The sequence below is a fragment of the Astatotilapia calliptera genome, chromosome 11 (genome assembly GCF_964374335.1).
Source record: "Astatotilapia calliptera chromosome 11, fAstCal68.1, whole genome shotgun sequence".
Classification (NCBI taxonomy): Eukaryota; Metazoa; Chordata; class Actinopteri; order Cichliformes; family Cichlidae; genus Astatotilapia; species Astatotilapia calliptera.
This window is the reverse complement of record NC_137432.1, coordinates 24,060,268-24,078,775: the sequence shown is the minus strand read 5'-3', so window position 1 is coordinate 24,078,775 and position 18,508 is coordinate 24,060,268.

The following is an 18,508-nucleotide window of genomic DNA, read 5'->3' as shown; positions in this document are numbered from 1 at the left end:
CGTTCTCCAGAGCCGCACCACCGCCGTCCCGCAGATTCGGTTTTGTGGAGCCTTGAAACAGGGCTAAAGGAACGGGAAATGGGAAAGCAGTTTGAGCAGCGGTTTGTTTCTGACAAAGAAAAGCATAAAAAGCTTGTGTGGGGTTGCAGGCCATGTGTGTACACAATTTCTCCTGAGCCTTAATGGTATTTTGCTTAACCACACTGATGAACGAGCTTCTGCTCCAGATCGATACACGCCCTCCATACGCTACACAGACAGTAATGCAACTGCCTCATTTGTCTGACGTCGTGGTGTGTGCACGAGCCCCCGTGACATTTTACTCATGTTGTGGGGACATAATGTGCGTACTCAACACGAGGGGCAAAAAGCAAGCCCCTGTGATGTCATGTTTTAAGGTTGGGGTAACGTTCGGGTAGGCGGACGACAGTTACGGTTAGATGAGTGCATATCACCGTGATTTGAAGTTATCGATAAACGTCCTCATTTGTTTCCCATTTCCAGACGGTGCAGTAACTTACTCAGACATTAAACGAGAATAAACATTAAGCTTTACCGTTTAACATGACTAACTTCATCCACACACCAACACTGACTTGATAAAGTCTTATTGTGGTTGTGTGTGTGTGAGCACGAGGTTTGAAAAGATATATATTCTCCACAGAATGGATGTTAAGTGAATCAAAGGGTCTCCATCAATGTTATCATAAGCATATTTACCTCCCATTGTGTTGCTATCATTGTTTGATATGTCATGTGAGTGTGCTTCTGTGTGTGAATTCCCATGGGTATGCGACTCCCATGAGATTAAACGGTGAGGCCAAAATGCTTGCGTTCCCTCATTACAGTGTAAGCAATACAGTTTTTAGCTCACTCAACCACCTAAAAGACTTTAAATCCTCCGCGTATTAAGCCTTACCACTGGGAACCCAATTTGTAACCTCTGCCCAGTAATACGTTAACTGGACTTTATCTGGGGATAGGCAGAGTGTAAAATTCATACAGTATCTGAGTGAACTAATTGAGCCAATTAAGAAAGTGAATATGGATTACTCTGGGACTGTGAACACACACAATCCCTCTGCAATAGAGTTGGAGACCACTGCTTTCACGCGATAATGATTGTCATTGCAAATGGATGGCGGTGCAGGGTCTCAAAGCGCCGCACGACAACACTCCGGCTGGCCTTGCATTTACACTGATGTGTTTTCATTAGTGCAGCAGCAGCTGATCCCAGGGCCGTTATTCCGGGCAGTAATTAATTGCATGCGGGTAAAGGAAAAGTCAAGGATAAGTGTTAAAAACTGTTCCCCGCCGCATACATACGCTTGCCTCACTCATAAACACAGAGGCAGCACTCATTTCTCACACAAACACACATTTGCTCGAGGAAACAAAAGACGAACGAGTATAAACAAGAAGATACGCAGCAGAAACTTGCACAAAAATAAGAGCCTTGGGTACTTCATGCTTTAAATATCTTAATCAGCAAGCGCATAAAGTCTCCCAATTTTAATTGCACCGCCATGACTATTAATTACATAACAGCCATTGCAGTCAGCATGCCCATATGTTTGCTAATGGGAAAGGATAGATTAGAATAGTGAGTGGAATACATTAGAATACAATGGTTTTTATTGATCTACAAAGGTAGAATTACATTTTTCCTGCAGCATGTACATACAAACAATAACATTTTTTTCTTTGGGTTTTTCAAAGAACAACGTTGTAAACAAATGGCAGGAGACACTTCATAAGCTGAAAGAACAATAAACCACCATTACTGTAAAGAAACTCCAGAAGACAAGATTAATGTAAAGCAAGAGATGCTTCAGAGACACTACAGAAAAAGTGCTGTACTCCTGTGAAACAAAAGATGCTTCAAACAGTGGGCTCAAGGAAAAACACGTTTTTGTTTTAAAACTGAGAAGCTTTCTGTCATAGAGACGAAACATCTGGCTTAGAAATGGACTAAATTTGATCTGCAGCTATTTCTCATTAGCACCAAGCTATATTTTTGTATAGGGCAGGGCAATATGGCCAAAAAATATTTATCACCATATACATTTGAAAATTTGCGATAACGATATAAACTGACGATATAATTGACACTAGACAAAATACTTTACAACTCCACAACTTTATTAGTGCAAAAAACCCCATCAATGTATTTTCACTTAAACAAGCAGCTGTTTTTTTATGTGCATTAAAGTTATATAAAAATTTAACAGTGCAAATGCAAATTCCTTGCTGACAGTTTAACCAAAAGACATTTCCAGTGGAAATTGGCCGACATATCCTCAACATAACCATGTAAAATATCCACAAAACTTAAAAAGAGGTTATACACACACAATACGGTAATATTATGTTGAAGCACAGTACGTATTACTCTGAGAGGCTCCTGCCTCCGGTAGCTGTAATGTTCCAACAATCCATCAAGCGGTGCGGCTTCATAGCTTACGAAAGTCGTACTAAAACATTTCTGACAGATTTTCGAGCGCCGTGTACAACATAAAAACTGTTCGAGGTCAGTAAACACAACCAGAATTCATACATAAGGCACACAGGGTTATAAGGGGCACTGTCGATTTTTCAGAAAAATCAAAGGATTGATTTTAAGTGTGCCGTATTTTCCGAAAAACACGGTAATAATGACGGCCCGCTAGCATGCTCTACCAAAAATAGTGCTTTGTTGTGTATCAGATGGATGAAAGCTAAACCAGTCCCACACCACTGAAGTTGCAGCATTTTTACAAACCAATTCTGGTTCATCTGTTTCATTCAACGATCCACTTTCGCCCTTCTCATTCTGCGTCGCCGCCATGCTTTTTCCGCCATGTGCGTATGTAAACAAAGGTACTGTGCATGCACGTTTTACTCATATTCCATCGCGATATTTCATTTTCTTATCATTGCCTAACATTATACCGGTATTACCGTGATACGCACGGTATGATATGGCCCAGCCCTAGCAGGTACCATGAAAGTCTTAAATAATTACCTGTACTCACAATGAAGCATTTGCATTGTATACTGTTGTCTAACACAGGTTTGCTTTCCATTTACAGCATCAATATGTTCTAACTACATATAAATAACTAATTCGGTATCTAAATCAAAGGAAACCTTAGCTGTGACAGTATCGATCAGAAATTGCTGCCGAGAGTCACTGTGCAGTTGATTACAAACACATTTTGTAGTAACACGACTTGTTTGAATCACATAATATTGGACGCCTTGTTCATCTAGTGGCCTGTACGATAAAGCAAGTTAAACATATGCAGGAAGTCTTCTCGTTATCTGGCTCTACTTACGCTAACGACCGCAATCAGGGTAAGTGGTCACACAGAGGTGGTTATCAACTCAATAAGTCAATCCAGGGTTTCCCAATCCAGCTATGAGTGCTTTCATGAGAGTGGTCGTGTTGGCAACATCTGACCAATAACAAGCATGGCCTGGTCTGCTGGCAGCAGAAAGACAGATTTTGATACAAAAATATGAAGGGGTTAAACACATAATCCACACTGAAAGGAGCAAAAGGTGCTGGAGACTAATTTGTGTCAAAGGAAAAGTATTAAAGGCTCTGTTTGAATATGTGTACGCTTTAGTCAGTAAGACTACAAGAGACCTCCTATATTCATGAAGTCGAGCCTATCCGAAGCCAGGAAGCTGACAAAGAAGCTGACTCTGGACGTTAACAGACCGATCAGTATTCACAGCTCTGTCATTAACACAGGAAAATCTGACAGGTTACATTAGGGTTTAACTGTCTGACAACAAGAAAAAAATATACAAATCAAAATGTAAACACATGTTCAGGCAAAAAAAATTCGACACAAGGTCAACAGGTATAAATAGATGAATCAGGAATAAACTTGTTAAGAATCTACTTTTCTTACTAATGCTCTACTGGGAAAGACAAAGACGTTGGATGCTCTTTAAAAAAACAAAACAAAAAAAAATTCCTTGCATGCAGAGAAGAGCACAGTACACAAGGAGGGTGAACCAAGACACAGCTGAAACTAATTAAGACATTATAAAAGGAAGTAAAACTAACAACTGAAAAGTTACCGTGCTAAACCTCAAATCCCACTGACTGGCACAGGACTCAGGTTTAAATAAATAAATGAAACTAGAGCCAACACAGTAATGCTTTCAACCTGCATTTTTTGCTCATTTTGAAGTCTTATTAAAATGAACTAATGTCTATTTTGTAAAACAGACACTAAATAATTTGAGGGCTGCAACATGAACACATCGCTGGAATTGTGTCTCAGTTAAATCCTCCACTCTCTTGTGTCTGGTATAAAAAAACATGACAGAGAGGGCCGTGACATTAAAGTCAACAGTTCAGAGCTTGACAAATCAAAGAGTGATGTCAGAGTGGAAACATCCATCTTTTAAATACAGTCTATGATTGTAGGTAGCACGCAGTTTGCTACTCGGTGACCTTACAAAGGTAATTTATCACTAAGAGCAACAAGCACAAAACAGCAGTAAATAAATTTCAGTCCAATCCAACCTTTCATGTCCCCTCACTTAAAAGTTTTGTTAAACTTTTATTTTTCTTTCTGAGAGATTTACAGTTGACTTTCTGCAATAAATATGAAACTACAACCAGCACCGGCTTAGCTGAGCACAAAGAGGGAAAACCGGAGGAACCATATCTGTTTCTATCACCCAAAAAAACAAAAACAAGCACATTTCCAAAAAGATTTGCATGTGAAAGCAAACATCTATCAACAATATACTGAATTATACTGCGTTTATCTTTTTTGTATTTGTGTTCTTTGTCTTGTGTGTCTGACTTACACATCAGGGTGACATGTTGCTCGTAACTGACAGTAAAGTGGGACATGGGCAGATTCGTGGCGGCAGCTCATTAGTTTTCAGGTGACAGCTCCGGGTGACAGTGAGGCGCTACTCGACCTGAACACCAGTGTAGAAGAAACCTTTCATTTTTCCAGGCCAGCTGTCACTTCAGTCTCGATTACCACCAGGATTAGTATAACACTGCAGCTGCACTTTTGTAGGGTCAGTGTCTTTACTTGCTGTTTCTAGCTGAACTCGCCGGCTGATAAACAGAGACCTTCTTTCTTTTGTTGTGGATCTGCAGGGTTAAGCTTTTGACCTGGTTTTGTCTGGAGCTAAAGGGTGGACTAACTTTTTTCATTTCTCTGTAAAAGGCTGGCAGAGTTCTTCTCTCACACACTGTATTTTAGCCACACTACATTTTATATATAGATATATATTTCTTATGATTACTTCCCCCTATTGCCTATTGTTCTTTGAAGTGTGTAACTGTATACCTGGGTGTGTTATTTGTAGATGTAATTCGAGAAAAACTAATGCAGGCTTATAAAAAGCACCAAAGTCTTAGACAATATGGTAATGACTACCCAAATCTTAATTCCATATAAACGCCCACATGCTTTTTATTCTCCTGCTGCTCACATAACATCTATTACAACTTTCCATAGCTCCAGGCCAAGCTTTCCTCCTCGCCTTTCTTGCTTCTCACCCTCTGTCTTTTTCTACTTGTCATCTGTGCTCATTTTCAACTTTGCCACTGCGCTCTGTGTTATTTCAGAATCAAAGTAATAAAATGGATCTTCACTGAAATGATTTCATTGCGGGGGGGTGTGGGGTGGGTATCATGTGGAGAGGACAATGATAAAAATGAGAAACGGGAGGAGGAAGTGGGCAGAGAAACAAATCAAAAACACCTGGCTGCCTGGCTTACTTTGATTTCAAGTTCCAGCTAGATCTATAGCTACTGCCTTAAGGAAAAACCCACTGCTGGATACTCTTAGATAGTTATAAGTCAACAGTCTGTGGCGTTTGTTTGTCATAGAGTGTCGGCATTTTTACTCTACGGTGCATTCCCCTCTTTGCAGTCACTGAACAATGGTGCAAAAGCTTCTGCTCTTTGATGGTTGACAAACATGTCAGTGATGTTTTTTGCAAAAAAAAAAAAATTCTGCTGTTTGGCTAAATAGACATATTTTTGACAGGATGTAGCAACATCTGTGTTTGGACAGCCATTAATGGGAAACAAGACTTCGAGTGTGCAGCTCTACTAGCAACTCCGTGATGCTGTATTTACACTGTATTCACGCTGACATGCTGTTGTTTAGCGCAAATAATGTGACAGTTCTGACATGTTCACCATTTCTGCTTAGCTTGTCAGCATGCTAGCTGTTACTTGTAGGTTCTAAACAAAATACAGCTGAGGGGACTTTTGGCAGCTTTTGTGGTCATAAATAAAAAAGTATTAATCCAGTTCAAGTGTTAATCTGGTGAAGAGTCACATATTACCATTGATCTAATCTAGTCCAAAAACTAACTCCACTTAACCTGCATCAAATTATTAGTGGAACCTGGTTATGGCTCAGTCATATTAGAGTTAAATGGAAACCTCCTTGCGACAACAACAAAAAAAAATCTGGGGCTGTCTGGGGATTTCCTTCAATTTACTGTCAACTGAGACCAATCGCAGGCAGCTGCACCAGTGGGTGCAACTTTTCTGCAACGTGTCACTTTGTGAAATGGGAAACATTGCAATTTGTTGCAAACTGGTTTATGGTATTCCATACCATAAAGTACCATAATTTATTTATACAGCACCTTAAAAACAACACAAGGCTGTCCAAAGTGCCGTACGGTAGAACTATAAACAGTAGAATAAGAACAATAAATACAATAAATACATAACAATAAAACAACAGTGCCAGTTACCCACTCAGTCAAAAGCCAGCGAATAAAAAAGAGTTTTTAACCTGGATTTAAAGACCACCAATGAAGTAGATTGCATGATGTGAGTCGTGATTTAGGGACTGAGAGCAACGGGGGGACATAAAGCTTTTCGGGTTGTATTGCTAAATGCAAACACGGTTGTTGACCGTCTATGTCATTTTGTAGTTAAATCACCATCCTGCAGCAACTATGTCGCCATCTGTGGAGGAATTTTCGTATTTCTGGTTAATATTTGTGTTGTAACAGATTTGCAACTGATGTGCATTTTAAAAGTTATCACAAACATATTGTGTATAACTCCCAACTTAACCCTATGCAAACTGCAAACTGACGATGGCAACTAACAGGAAGTTAAGACAAGTCATGCTCCTGTCATTGAAGCAACCATTTCAAAGGCAACAAGAATTCATGTTCATTGTGCAGTAGTAGCCAACCACTATTTTCCTTAGTGTGACTTTATCATTACTAGCCCATCACAGGACTAACACAGAGAGACAGCAAACCACGCCAACATCCACACCTTACTACCAATTTAGAATAACCAATCAACCTAACATGCATGTCTTTGGTTGTTAGTGCATAAGACATTTAACTAAATACTCTAAATGTCAACCTCACGTTGGTGCCAGATTAAAGGTCACAGAATCAACAAAGTCAAAGTTCAGCCTGGTCCAGCCAATAGCTTGTTGTCACACTGAGTTGGAGAAAAATACACACATCATCTGGAGACAGCAAATGTCACGGTAGTCTAAGCATGGTATCTATTTTTAGTTATTTCCAAACCAAAGTGGTTGACCAACTAACCAAACAAAGTAAATAACCAACTAACAGGCTGATATTATAACCAGTAAAGCCATGCCAGCTACTTTGAAATGCATGCTGTATCAGTCAAAGCAACCCCAGAGAGTTTGGTATTTTGCAAATGGTGATTTTAAATTCATTAGCTGAAATTTCTCTGAATTCCCCAAAGTTATCATGGTGGAACGGCGCTTAAGTGTGCCTCTGGGCCTCTGTTACTATGGGCGGTTGCATTGTGTTGTCGTGCTTGCGTGCTTCACGGGTCTATTATAGAGACATCAGGGGAGTAGCGGAGGTCGACAGAGACAAACAGGTCACCCTTACCTGGGCTGCAGTATAAACGATTTCCCCTCTACCACTGCTCGACCTCGCTTCTTGCCATTTTACCTCACTTCACTCCACCATCAGCTCACATCTCCTCTATTCTACTTGTCTGCCGACTGCTACTTTCCAACCTCTGTCCCCTTCCCTGCACATCCTCCACAACCCTTCTCCTCATCATCCCAAGCCCATCTCTGCACTCCACGCTCCCTCTTACCTCTCCACCCCTCGACAAAACAGAATTAATAATATAAAGGTGCCTGTGTGCGCGTCTGCATATGTGCGTGTGCATGGTTGGAGGGAGGGGTGATGAGAAGAGGACTGCAATGACCTTACTCGCAAATCGTTGCCTCATGTACAGCAACCATGTCCTTGTTGCAACAGCATAACAGCTCCGAGCCCCAGACCACAACACAGCATAAACAAACACACAAACAGCTGACTGCTTCCTCTCACTCTTTTTCTGCTGCAGCGTTATATGCTCATTATCTGCCCTTAAAAATTCACTCTGTTTGCTCGCTTGGCATTTAATAGAAAGAGAGCCCGATATTCCATCTAGCAGTGAAGTGTTGCCGCCGAGTATAACATAGCTTTTTATGGTCTGACACCTCAGTCAGGAGGAATAAGGAGGAAGAATGTGCTTGCAGCCTGTTCCTCTTTAACTGTCATAGAAAGGGACAAATGATGTCAGACTCTGTTGCCACTGCTTCAAAGATGCACATGTCCTTTTAAAAAGCCCTCGAGTTGTGGCATTTAGCATTAACACAAGACAGGTGCCGTCATGCATTCAGCTCTGAGTGTGTGTGTGTGTATATTCATGCATTCGACCTCATCTGCTGATGTATGATCACATGCATACAGTATGTGTGGATGCATAGGTGTGTGTGTGCGTGCATGTGTGTCTTTGCTACTGTGGCATAAATCACTGGAGCTGAGCAGGGGGCTGGTGCTGCTCCCTCCATCTGTCTCTGTCTGCAGGGGTGAGGTATTTTACACTGATGAACGGGCGATTGGAGAGAGGTGTGAAAAAGTGAGCCCTGCTTGAGTCGTGTGGGACGGACAGAAAAATAAATGCTGCAAAGTTTAAGGACAGCGGGCAGCGTGTGCATCATGTTAGTATGTGAAGAGACTAGGGGGTAGAGATGCGTCAAAGTCCGCAGTTCACATAATCCATGTCTCTGTAGGGCCGGTTACTCACCACCTAAGATCTGCTTTTGTGAAACAGACTCTGTTATCCAGTAGTGAGAAATAATGCCTCCCATATAATGTCTCTGCATGCAGTCCTCCCCCTCCCGCTGACTGAATGATGGATACATTTGAATGAATGCAGCTGGAAGCTAAAAACTCAATATTTCTTTGCTCCAGCATTTCTTGTGCATCAGCAATATGGACACATCAGCCTCATTCTTGGACCAAATTTCTTGTTCAATCTTCACACAACAAAATTCCTAAGCTGAGAAAATAGCTCCATATGCGGGAGAGTAACCTGGTGTCCACTGGTTACCTCGCCGCTATCAATCCCGCTCGCATCCTCTTAACATGATAAACCAACGCAGAACAGCTCCTGAACAAATGTATCCAGTACTTCCTAATCAGACTGTCACAGTCACGAGGGAAAAACTCCCTTCAAATACACACCACAGATACATGAGCTGCGAGACACAGCCTGTTCAGCTCAAGTGTGCTTGACCAATAAAACGAATCCCCAAAACAGACAGTTCCCGAACTGAACCTGCAGTCTACCATACCTGTAGAAAGAGGGCAATCAAACAGAGAGCACAATGTAACACACTCACTTGCTGCTGCTCTGTACATTATACAACTTTGACAGCAGCACCACTGGAAACTGTCTTGTTGAGCACCCTCTGCTCCAGTTATGTCCACAAGAAACTGAGAGAGCTGAGTGGAAAAACAATTCAAAAGTTGGAAAAGGTTTTTTCGGCATCCATTTAAGGCCTTCCTCATCCCTCCTATCAATTTGGATTACAGCGTTTTGAAGAGACACAGTGACAAAGGCAGGAGAGACTCTTGGCTTTAGATGGGTCTTCGGTTGAAGGGGAGGAGGTCATGCCTGGTCAGTTCGGATGTGAAGGTAGAGGGAGCAGAATCTCTCCTGACAGACAACCAGTAGCTTGCCACAGCAAAAGATTTGGTTCTGGGTTCTGAGATTAGCTCAAGCATGGCAATCTCTCCTTGGAAGCGTTCTGCAGGGCTTAAAGAGGCAGCCATAGAGCAGCGACTGTGGAATGGACGAAGCAATGCCAGGATGTTTTCTAAGTCCCAGTTGGCAACTGAACACTTCATAGCAACACTGTCACATAATTGTTTCTGCATGCTATGTAACCTGGTGCTAAAGAATAGTTTCATATTTGGGGATATACACTCTTGACAGACAACCAGCAGACAGCCAGTTTGGTCGAGTCCTCTCATGTTTCGTCCAATTACAAAGACTCATTCAAACTCCTGCATTTATAAATTAGCAGCAATTATTGCAAAGCTTCAACCGTCTCTCTGAGAGTGATTGCAGCTTTCTACCCGGCGAGCTCAAATGTGGCAGTGAGTGTGCAACACCCTCAAGTTCTGGGCAACCATTTAGTCACCACAAGCTGAAATCGGCTGCATAACGTAAAATCATCTATTACAATCACCAGGCAGTCAATGATTTTATTTTAGTTTTTTTAGATGGAAGGATGTTGCAGTCCTAATTGTTGAGCCATTAGCTTGCTAATTAGCATTAGCTTGCTAATTAGCAAGCTAAGTGTTTCCAGTGTTGGACGCTTTTTCATTTGAGACGATTTAATGTAAGTTTTCTCTGTATCTAATATCTAATAAAATATCAATATTTCCGGTGGGTGTAACAGTGCAAAGTATTACGATACTACACTGTATGGATTTATTCCCCCAGCACTAATAAATGTATATCCATAAAAATATTTTTTGAGCTTACTGTGATCATAACCTTTGACATTTGACCACCAAACTTTAACCACTTCATCCGAGAGTCCGAATGTCTGAAATTTTTTTATAGATATAATAAAATTAGAGTGTGTCAAACACACATGTGGGTATACATGTATCTATTCGCACAAATAGAAACCCATATGTATTTAGATCAATTTAATCTGTGGGTGTCCACTGATGTATTCATAGCATATGGAATGAGGAAGCAGGAGGTATGAAATCCCTGTGGTGTGGGTAACCTTGAGGAACAGGAGCCCTTATATCCTCATTAACATGGACGACGCGTGGCCACAGGTATAACACACCTACCAGCACGCAAACAGACGCACGCATACATGCACTCGCACTCAAACGAGCGCACAAACATGCACGACCCCCCACCACGGCATGTATTTTTCATTATAACAATGCTGGCAAATAAGGCAAGGTTGGGCTGCGTTACTCTGCAGCTGCACAGAGGCTGAGTGTGTGAGGTGAGCTTGTCATTGACACTCGGCCTCAAACACGAATCGGTGAGGTGTAGTACACATCCTGCTCTGGAACTCAGCTGTGTCCTTTGCAGGTACAAATACTCACAGATAAATACACACTCGCTCAACACACAGGGCCGCTCGTGGCACAGGCTTTGTTTTATCTGATTTGGCTGTAATCTTGCTTCAACAAGGCAATAACTCTCAAGAGGATGAATCTACAGTTCAGGTGCAGGCAGTTTAACAAAGTGCACAGAAGGGTTTGGATCATTTTGTGTCAGTCCTGCCTTTTGTAATTTCACCCCATGTCCTGCAAAAAGAGGTTTGTATATTATTCGACACCATGGTGAAATGTGTCCTTTATGTCCTGTCATGTAGCCCAACTATACGTCTGATTTACACAGACAGTTTTGTGGTGCTACTCTGTATCTATACATATTTGCACTACTGGAATGATTCCTCCGGGAAAACAGATGCCTTGAAAGTGATCTGATTTCACGGGATAAATGGCTGAGAAAAGCCTGGTTGTGCTATAAATTTACACACAGATGTGACATGTCAAGACTGTCAAAACAATAGTTACAGCCCCCAATGGTGCTAGACATTCATTAGCACGCTGGACAACACAATAAATTAGAGCGGACAGGACAAAAAAAATGATCTAATCCTCTGATAGAATGCAGAAAGCCGAGTTCTTGCAAACCCACAAAGCAAAAAGCAGAAGGATTATTACACACACTCACCAGCCACTTTATTAGGTATACTAGTTCAACCGTTAACACAAATATATAATCAGCCACATGGCAACTCTATGCAATGACTGGCATTTAGGCATGGCCAAAGCAGCTCGCTGAAGTTCAAACCGAACAGGGCATGATTGTTTGTGTCAGGCGGGGTAGTCTGAGTATTTCAGAAACTGCTCATCTACTGGGATTTTCCCACACAACCATCTGTAGGGTTACAGAGAATGGTCCGAAAAAGAAAAAATATCCAGTGAGCAGCAGTTCTGGGTGAAAATGCCTTCTTGATGTCAGAGGTCAGGAGAATTTCCAGATTGTTGTGAGCTGATAGGAAGTAACTCAAATAACTACTCATTACAACCAAGGTATGCAGATACATAAAAACTTGATGCCACTCATTTCAGCTAAGAACAGGAAACTGAGGCTAACATCCACACAGATTCAACTAAACATTGTTCAAACTCCACAGCCTCCCTTAGTATGGTGAAATGGAAAAATCACAATCATGGATGTGCAGCTTACAAATCTGCAGCATGCATGATCCTATCAAGTCAACATGGACCAAAATCTCGGAGGAATGTTTCCAGCTCATTGTTGAATCTGTGCCACGAAGAGTTAAGGCAGCTCTAAAGGCAAAACGGGGTCCAAGACTATCAAGTTGTAATAAAGTGTCCAGTCAGTGCACATTTTCATGAACAGCTGGAAGAGATTTTAATGACTGCATTACTTGGCAAGTGTCACACCTTCTCAGATTCACTGAGATCTAGCTCATCACACACAGTTAAACTCAGTCACATACACACTGACAAGGAAAAATTGGTTCTGAATGCTCCTTGATGTGATTTCTTTTTATCTGACTTTACAGATATTTCTTTGCTCTTCATTATGAAGGTTTTTAAAAAAGTGCACGATTAAATTTGGATTTTAATTTGGACAAAACTGACACTCATGACCAGGTTTCTAAAATTAGCATAATTGTTATGCAGAGCAACTTGACAGGAAGGACCTTAACACTGAAGTGAAGCTGGAAATCACTTGTGATGAGATGCAGTACTAAGGTAATTTGTGCAGAGATAATAATTTTTTTTTTTCATGTCAAAGCTGCTAAAATAAGATTTTTTTAAAATGTCAGAACCTGTTTGCATGCTTTAGCTTTTGCTTAGGAAACAAAATCACCTGTAGTTTCTTCTTGTTTTACAGAACTTGCTTCATACCTGGATGCTAAAGATGGCCATTGACACAAACACAGCCGAGCTGTGAAGCCTTTCTTCTCCTGAGCTTAACACTGTCCCAGAACCACAATACAGTATGGTATTCAGTCTTCACTGAAGAGATGTGGGCCTCTTGGCAAGATTTAAAAGGCATTACTGCACCGGTGGTGTGCCATTTATCACATTCACCGTGTAGATTTTCAGAATTTAGGATATAATTTTCAGTTCCTAATGATATTTAATATTTAGGTACAGTAAAACAGGTGTAACAATTGGTGGTTAAAAGTTATACTTGTAGTTTAAGTGACCGGTGTAAGTAATTTTAAGTAACAATTACCTTCACAGCATTTAAAAAGGTGGTGCATGTGAGTGCTTTCAAATGAGAATGTCTATCAGGCTTTGGTTTTTGCTACAGTAATTAGTTTATGTATCCAAAAAAAGTTCTTTAATGACCTTTTTAAAAACCAAAAACACAGAAAATAAGAAGACTTGATTAACCAACTGTGCTTGAATGCTGCCTCAAATGTTACACCATCTATAGTCAGGCATTGCTTTCAGGCAAAAGAAACATGCCATTAACTAAATACTGCGTATTATAAATAGTGTTGGGATCATTACTCAGAAAAGTGATGTATTACTCATTGTTGCCGCAATGAATTACGTCATTTAATTACTCCCTGGAGAAAGTAATTAATTACACTATATTAGACTACTTGTGCTACTTGGCCACATGACCTGAGATGCTTTGTTACATAATAACCAGCTAACAGTGTAAGCATATCTCTATCCTAATAAACACTGCACAAAAAAAGGTCACAGCGATGATTCTGCTGGACAAACAGGTAGAAATGGAGGCCACAACGCTCCCACGCCTCAGTGCTTTTTCTTTCTTACCTGTTGAAGCTCAAGTTCTGGATGCTTGCCTCGGCTGTGGTCAATATTCAAACTCATTTACACTGGGTTCAGGTTTGCTAGCTGCTAGCCTTGTGTTAGCACGTTATCTTTGCGGTTGATTGCAGAGAGCCGATGTGTTAGCAGCAGTTGTATGTGGGTAAGGTGCAGTTTGCCCTTTACCGTCACCTTCTCGTCCTTTGGTGCAGGAAAACAGCAAGCAGGCATAATATTCGTATTTTTCAACAAGCACAGAAAAAGAGCAAGTTTGATTATTTAATTTTTTGCCTTTATTTATTGTTCTCCCGCACAGTGCAAATGATTGGAGAGTTAGATTAGTTACTGTAGTGTGATTAGTGAATTTAGCACTGCATTGCTGCTTTACAGAAGGCCTTACTTTGGAAGGACTTGTCCCTAATATAGTGAATCATTAAAATAACATCTGTTAAGAACTAAACACCCAGTGTGAGGGAATTCTGCAGCAACTGTGTGATGGTGTAATGTCAGTGTGGACCAAAATCTGGTAAATGTTTCCCATATTGTTGAATCAGTGGCACAAAGATAAAGATATTTTGGTGAAATAAAAAGGCACAGATATTGACATGTTGTGTTAAACCTGTAAACTGATGCATTAAACTCTATTTAACAAAGTACTCCTACTGTAGGTTGTTATACCAGATACTGCACATTATACAAGAAAGTTGTGGCACTCAAAGACTTTTAAAACCTTGAAATCTCTGGGAGAACTCTGCAAAAGCAATTTGGTTGGACTTTCAAGGAGAAGAAGCTTTTGAAAAGCTTATTTTGGAGCAAACTTTTTATGCATTTTTATCAGATTGAACTGGTTATTCTGTAAATGTAGTATTTTATGACCCTGTAAACACTGAAATGAGCCTCTTTTTTCTTTTTCTTTTTTTTTAAACAGATGAACATATTTAAATCTACAAAAGCTTCTAAGTCTTAATACTAGTACAAACTACTATAATTAAAAATAGACTATCCCATAAACCTTCCAGCAATCTCGTAAGACTTTCAAGATAGGGAGATTTAGCAAAAAAGCCTCTGGTAAAGTAAATCCGTTGGGCATCTTTCTTCGCCTTTAGACAATAATTCTGATGGCAAAAGAGCCAAACGGGACAGGCAAAAAAAAAAAAAAAAAAAAGCCTCTGGGTTACTTTTGTGTTGGTAAAGACGACATAAGCTGCACCGTGGAGTCACTTCATGAGGATAATGTGAAACTCTGCAGTGTCGAATGATGCAAATGAGGCACAAAGTCTTCAGATGTTTCTCATGTTCTTCATCTGATCCTGAGCACAGTTCTGCAAAACACACTGACTGTTTATGGAATTCAAGGTGTTGCAAGACTTCACTGTTTTTGTCTCTATGTTGAGGCAGAGCGCTGCAGTTTTCTGAGTCTTCATGAAGCCTCGGGGTGTTGGGACTGCAGTTGGGAACTTCAAACATTTTTAGGGTAACCGTAAAACCAGACAGTTCACACAAGAAAGGTGTAAATTTGGCAAAGCTTGCATTCCACAGGGGTTAGAGAGGCTCAACCCGGTCTGTCAAGAAACTCGGCTGGAGTTCCCAAGGCTCCCGCTATCGTGGCAAGGGTCAGTTTTAAGCATCGGTACATCAAAAACTGCCTTCCCAGCGTTGTTGTAACGGCACAGGGCTTAAAAATGGCACACCGGCTTAGCCTTGAAAGTGAGCCTCTTTTCTTCCTGCATCTTTTTTTAAACTAAAAAGAGGCACAACATCTGTGGTACAGAAAGACTGTTCCGTCAAGCCTTGTTTTGGTGCTAATTAGTCCAATTAGCCTTCCCCATCTCACACAGTTTTAAACAAAGACGAGCGGTAGCTCTGCTCGGCTTAACCAGCCCTGCAGTTTGATGTGTGGTAGTGCTGGAAAGCTGCAGAAGCCCCTGGTTACAGACACAGATGCAGGCTACTTTAAACAGTTTCAGGGCATCCTTCCTTCAGAGGATAACGCCGCATCCTGCCATGTCTTTTGAAATATCATATGCATGTCCCTTTAGCAGTATTTTAGCACAGAAACACGGTCGTATGCATTAGCAGTCAGGCAGCAGTGTGAAAGTAAAATTCCCACAGCCGTAATTTTATGATTAGCAATGCTGAAGGGCATGTTCCATATTGGTCGGCTGTACTGTGAGATAACAAATTTCATGAGGAGGTGTAAATGAACCAGTTAGATACAGTTCAACAGAGAACTACAAGGAAATTAGTTATTCTGAACACAAGAAGAACAATCATTCCTCAACAGCAGCCTGTTCGTAGAGGCAGTTTATCGTCACGAATCGACCCACATCTTCTCTCGGTCCTTCCTCTTTTATGAATAATACTAATTATACAATTGCAATTTAGACAAATATTGTAATTATGTGGCAAGATAGTGATATCTGGTCATCCCCTCCCTCAACCATTATGTGTACCTTCTAATGACAGAGAGAACAGCACAAGAGCACAACATCTGAATTTTTCAAATATTTCCTCCTCAGGGCAGAGCAGCAGTAATAATTCACTGGTTTTTGCAACAGAAAACAAGATTTCTGTAGTGGTTTCACCAAATTCCCGTGTTTTTTTTTTTCATCCCATGAGGAAATTATACATTCAGATGTTTTTATTTTTGTTCATGCACTTGTAGAAGCAGTCTGAGAGAGAAAAAGAAAACATGCTTTACACCAGGCGGCTTAGATGAAGCTGTACATCAAAGCCTAAAACCAGGAATCTGTTTCTGTTCCTTTAGTTGGGTCAGCCTGTTTTAATTGTTGTAAATCATGTGTTTCAAAGCCACAATGTTTAGAGATTTAATGTAATCATACTGTTGTACCATGTCTTTAATTTGTTGAAAGGACTGCACCAATAAAATATGCATCCCGTCTGTTGCGTGCGCTGATCTAATGCGAGATCTTGCTGTCGTGCTTTTGGTTGTGTCAGACATCTAATCCATTTTCTCAACCAGTTCAGGGTCATGGTGAGAACAGGGTGGGGTCACAGAGAGACAGGCACACTCATACCTACGTCCAGTTTACAATCACCAGTTTCCCTACATGCATCTATTTGGAGAACCCTGAGAGATCATGTAAAGTCCAAATACATCCTGACCAGCCATCAGATTTAAACCCAGTAACCTTCTGAGACGTTCTAAAATTACTTGAGTTCATGTAGTGGTTTTTATTGAGGTATATACCATGCACACTACCTGCTGCAAACATACGCTGTGACCATTGTACAGAGCACTGTGCATCCTTTATCAGCTAATATGCATGTAAATATTAGGCTTACATTCACCAGAAATTTATTGGATGTATAAATTGGCAAGTTTAGATAGCCTATAAAGGTGATAACATATCAGTGTTATTTTATTTCTGCTACCTTGTGGCAGTTACTGTAGGTTAAGGGGATTTGTTTATGGCATCTACATGATGCCAGGGATTGGAAGAAGGACTTTATGTTGTTGCACAGCTTTAATAAGTCTCTTGTAACCACACAGCTCACTCAGTAAAAAGATTTGATTGATTTTACATCTCATGTATTGCTTTATCTGGTAGCATGCCCTCGTTCTGCCTTATATTGTATGCATGATTATGATTCGCTCAGTGATACACAGGCTAAAGTAGCTGCCCCCTGTCTTCTCTCACATGGTTTATAATAGCAGAGCAAAACTCTCAGAGGAGCACAACAGAAATCAAACCATAGCGACCCTCTGCCAGTGATCAAAGCCTACCCAGCCCCGACCCAGGAGACGAGAAATAAGGGGGTAAGGAAGTGAGAGGGAGAGATGGTGGGAGCGAGAGAATCCACACGTCTCGGCAAGAGCTACCTGCTTTACATATGAAACACACCTTTCTCCCTTTAATTTCCATGAAATCATGCAGGAAGCAGTTATTGCAAGGGAGGAACGAGGAGGAAGTGATGTGGAACGGCTAGAGGGGCCATTACAGCGAATCCCTCATTACACCCTGGTCACAGCTTTGGAGTATTACCCCTGTGAAAACACACTCTCACCCCTGGGTGGATAAGTCAAACAGAGAGTAGATTGTCTCGTCTTCTTTCTTCTCTTTGTGGCATGTCTGCGGTAGGGTTAAACTTATCAACATATGCAGCTTTAAAGAGCTGGGCCAAAGAAATTGTGTGTTGTATTCCTGTCTGTCTATGAATGAAGAGACTGATCCTCATTTTAATACTTTCGATATAATATCGCTGTCGTGCTGATCAGTAATCGGAGATCATACGTTATCACTTCTGCAGCTTTTCATTTGAAAGCATATTATTGTTCTTCAGGATTATAATACTGTGCCATTTTGAAGATTAACTATGGAACTATGTGGGTGTTAGT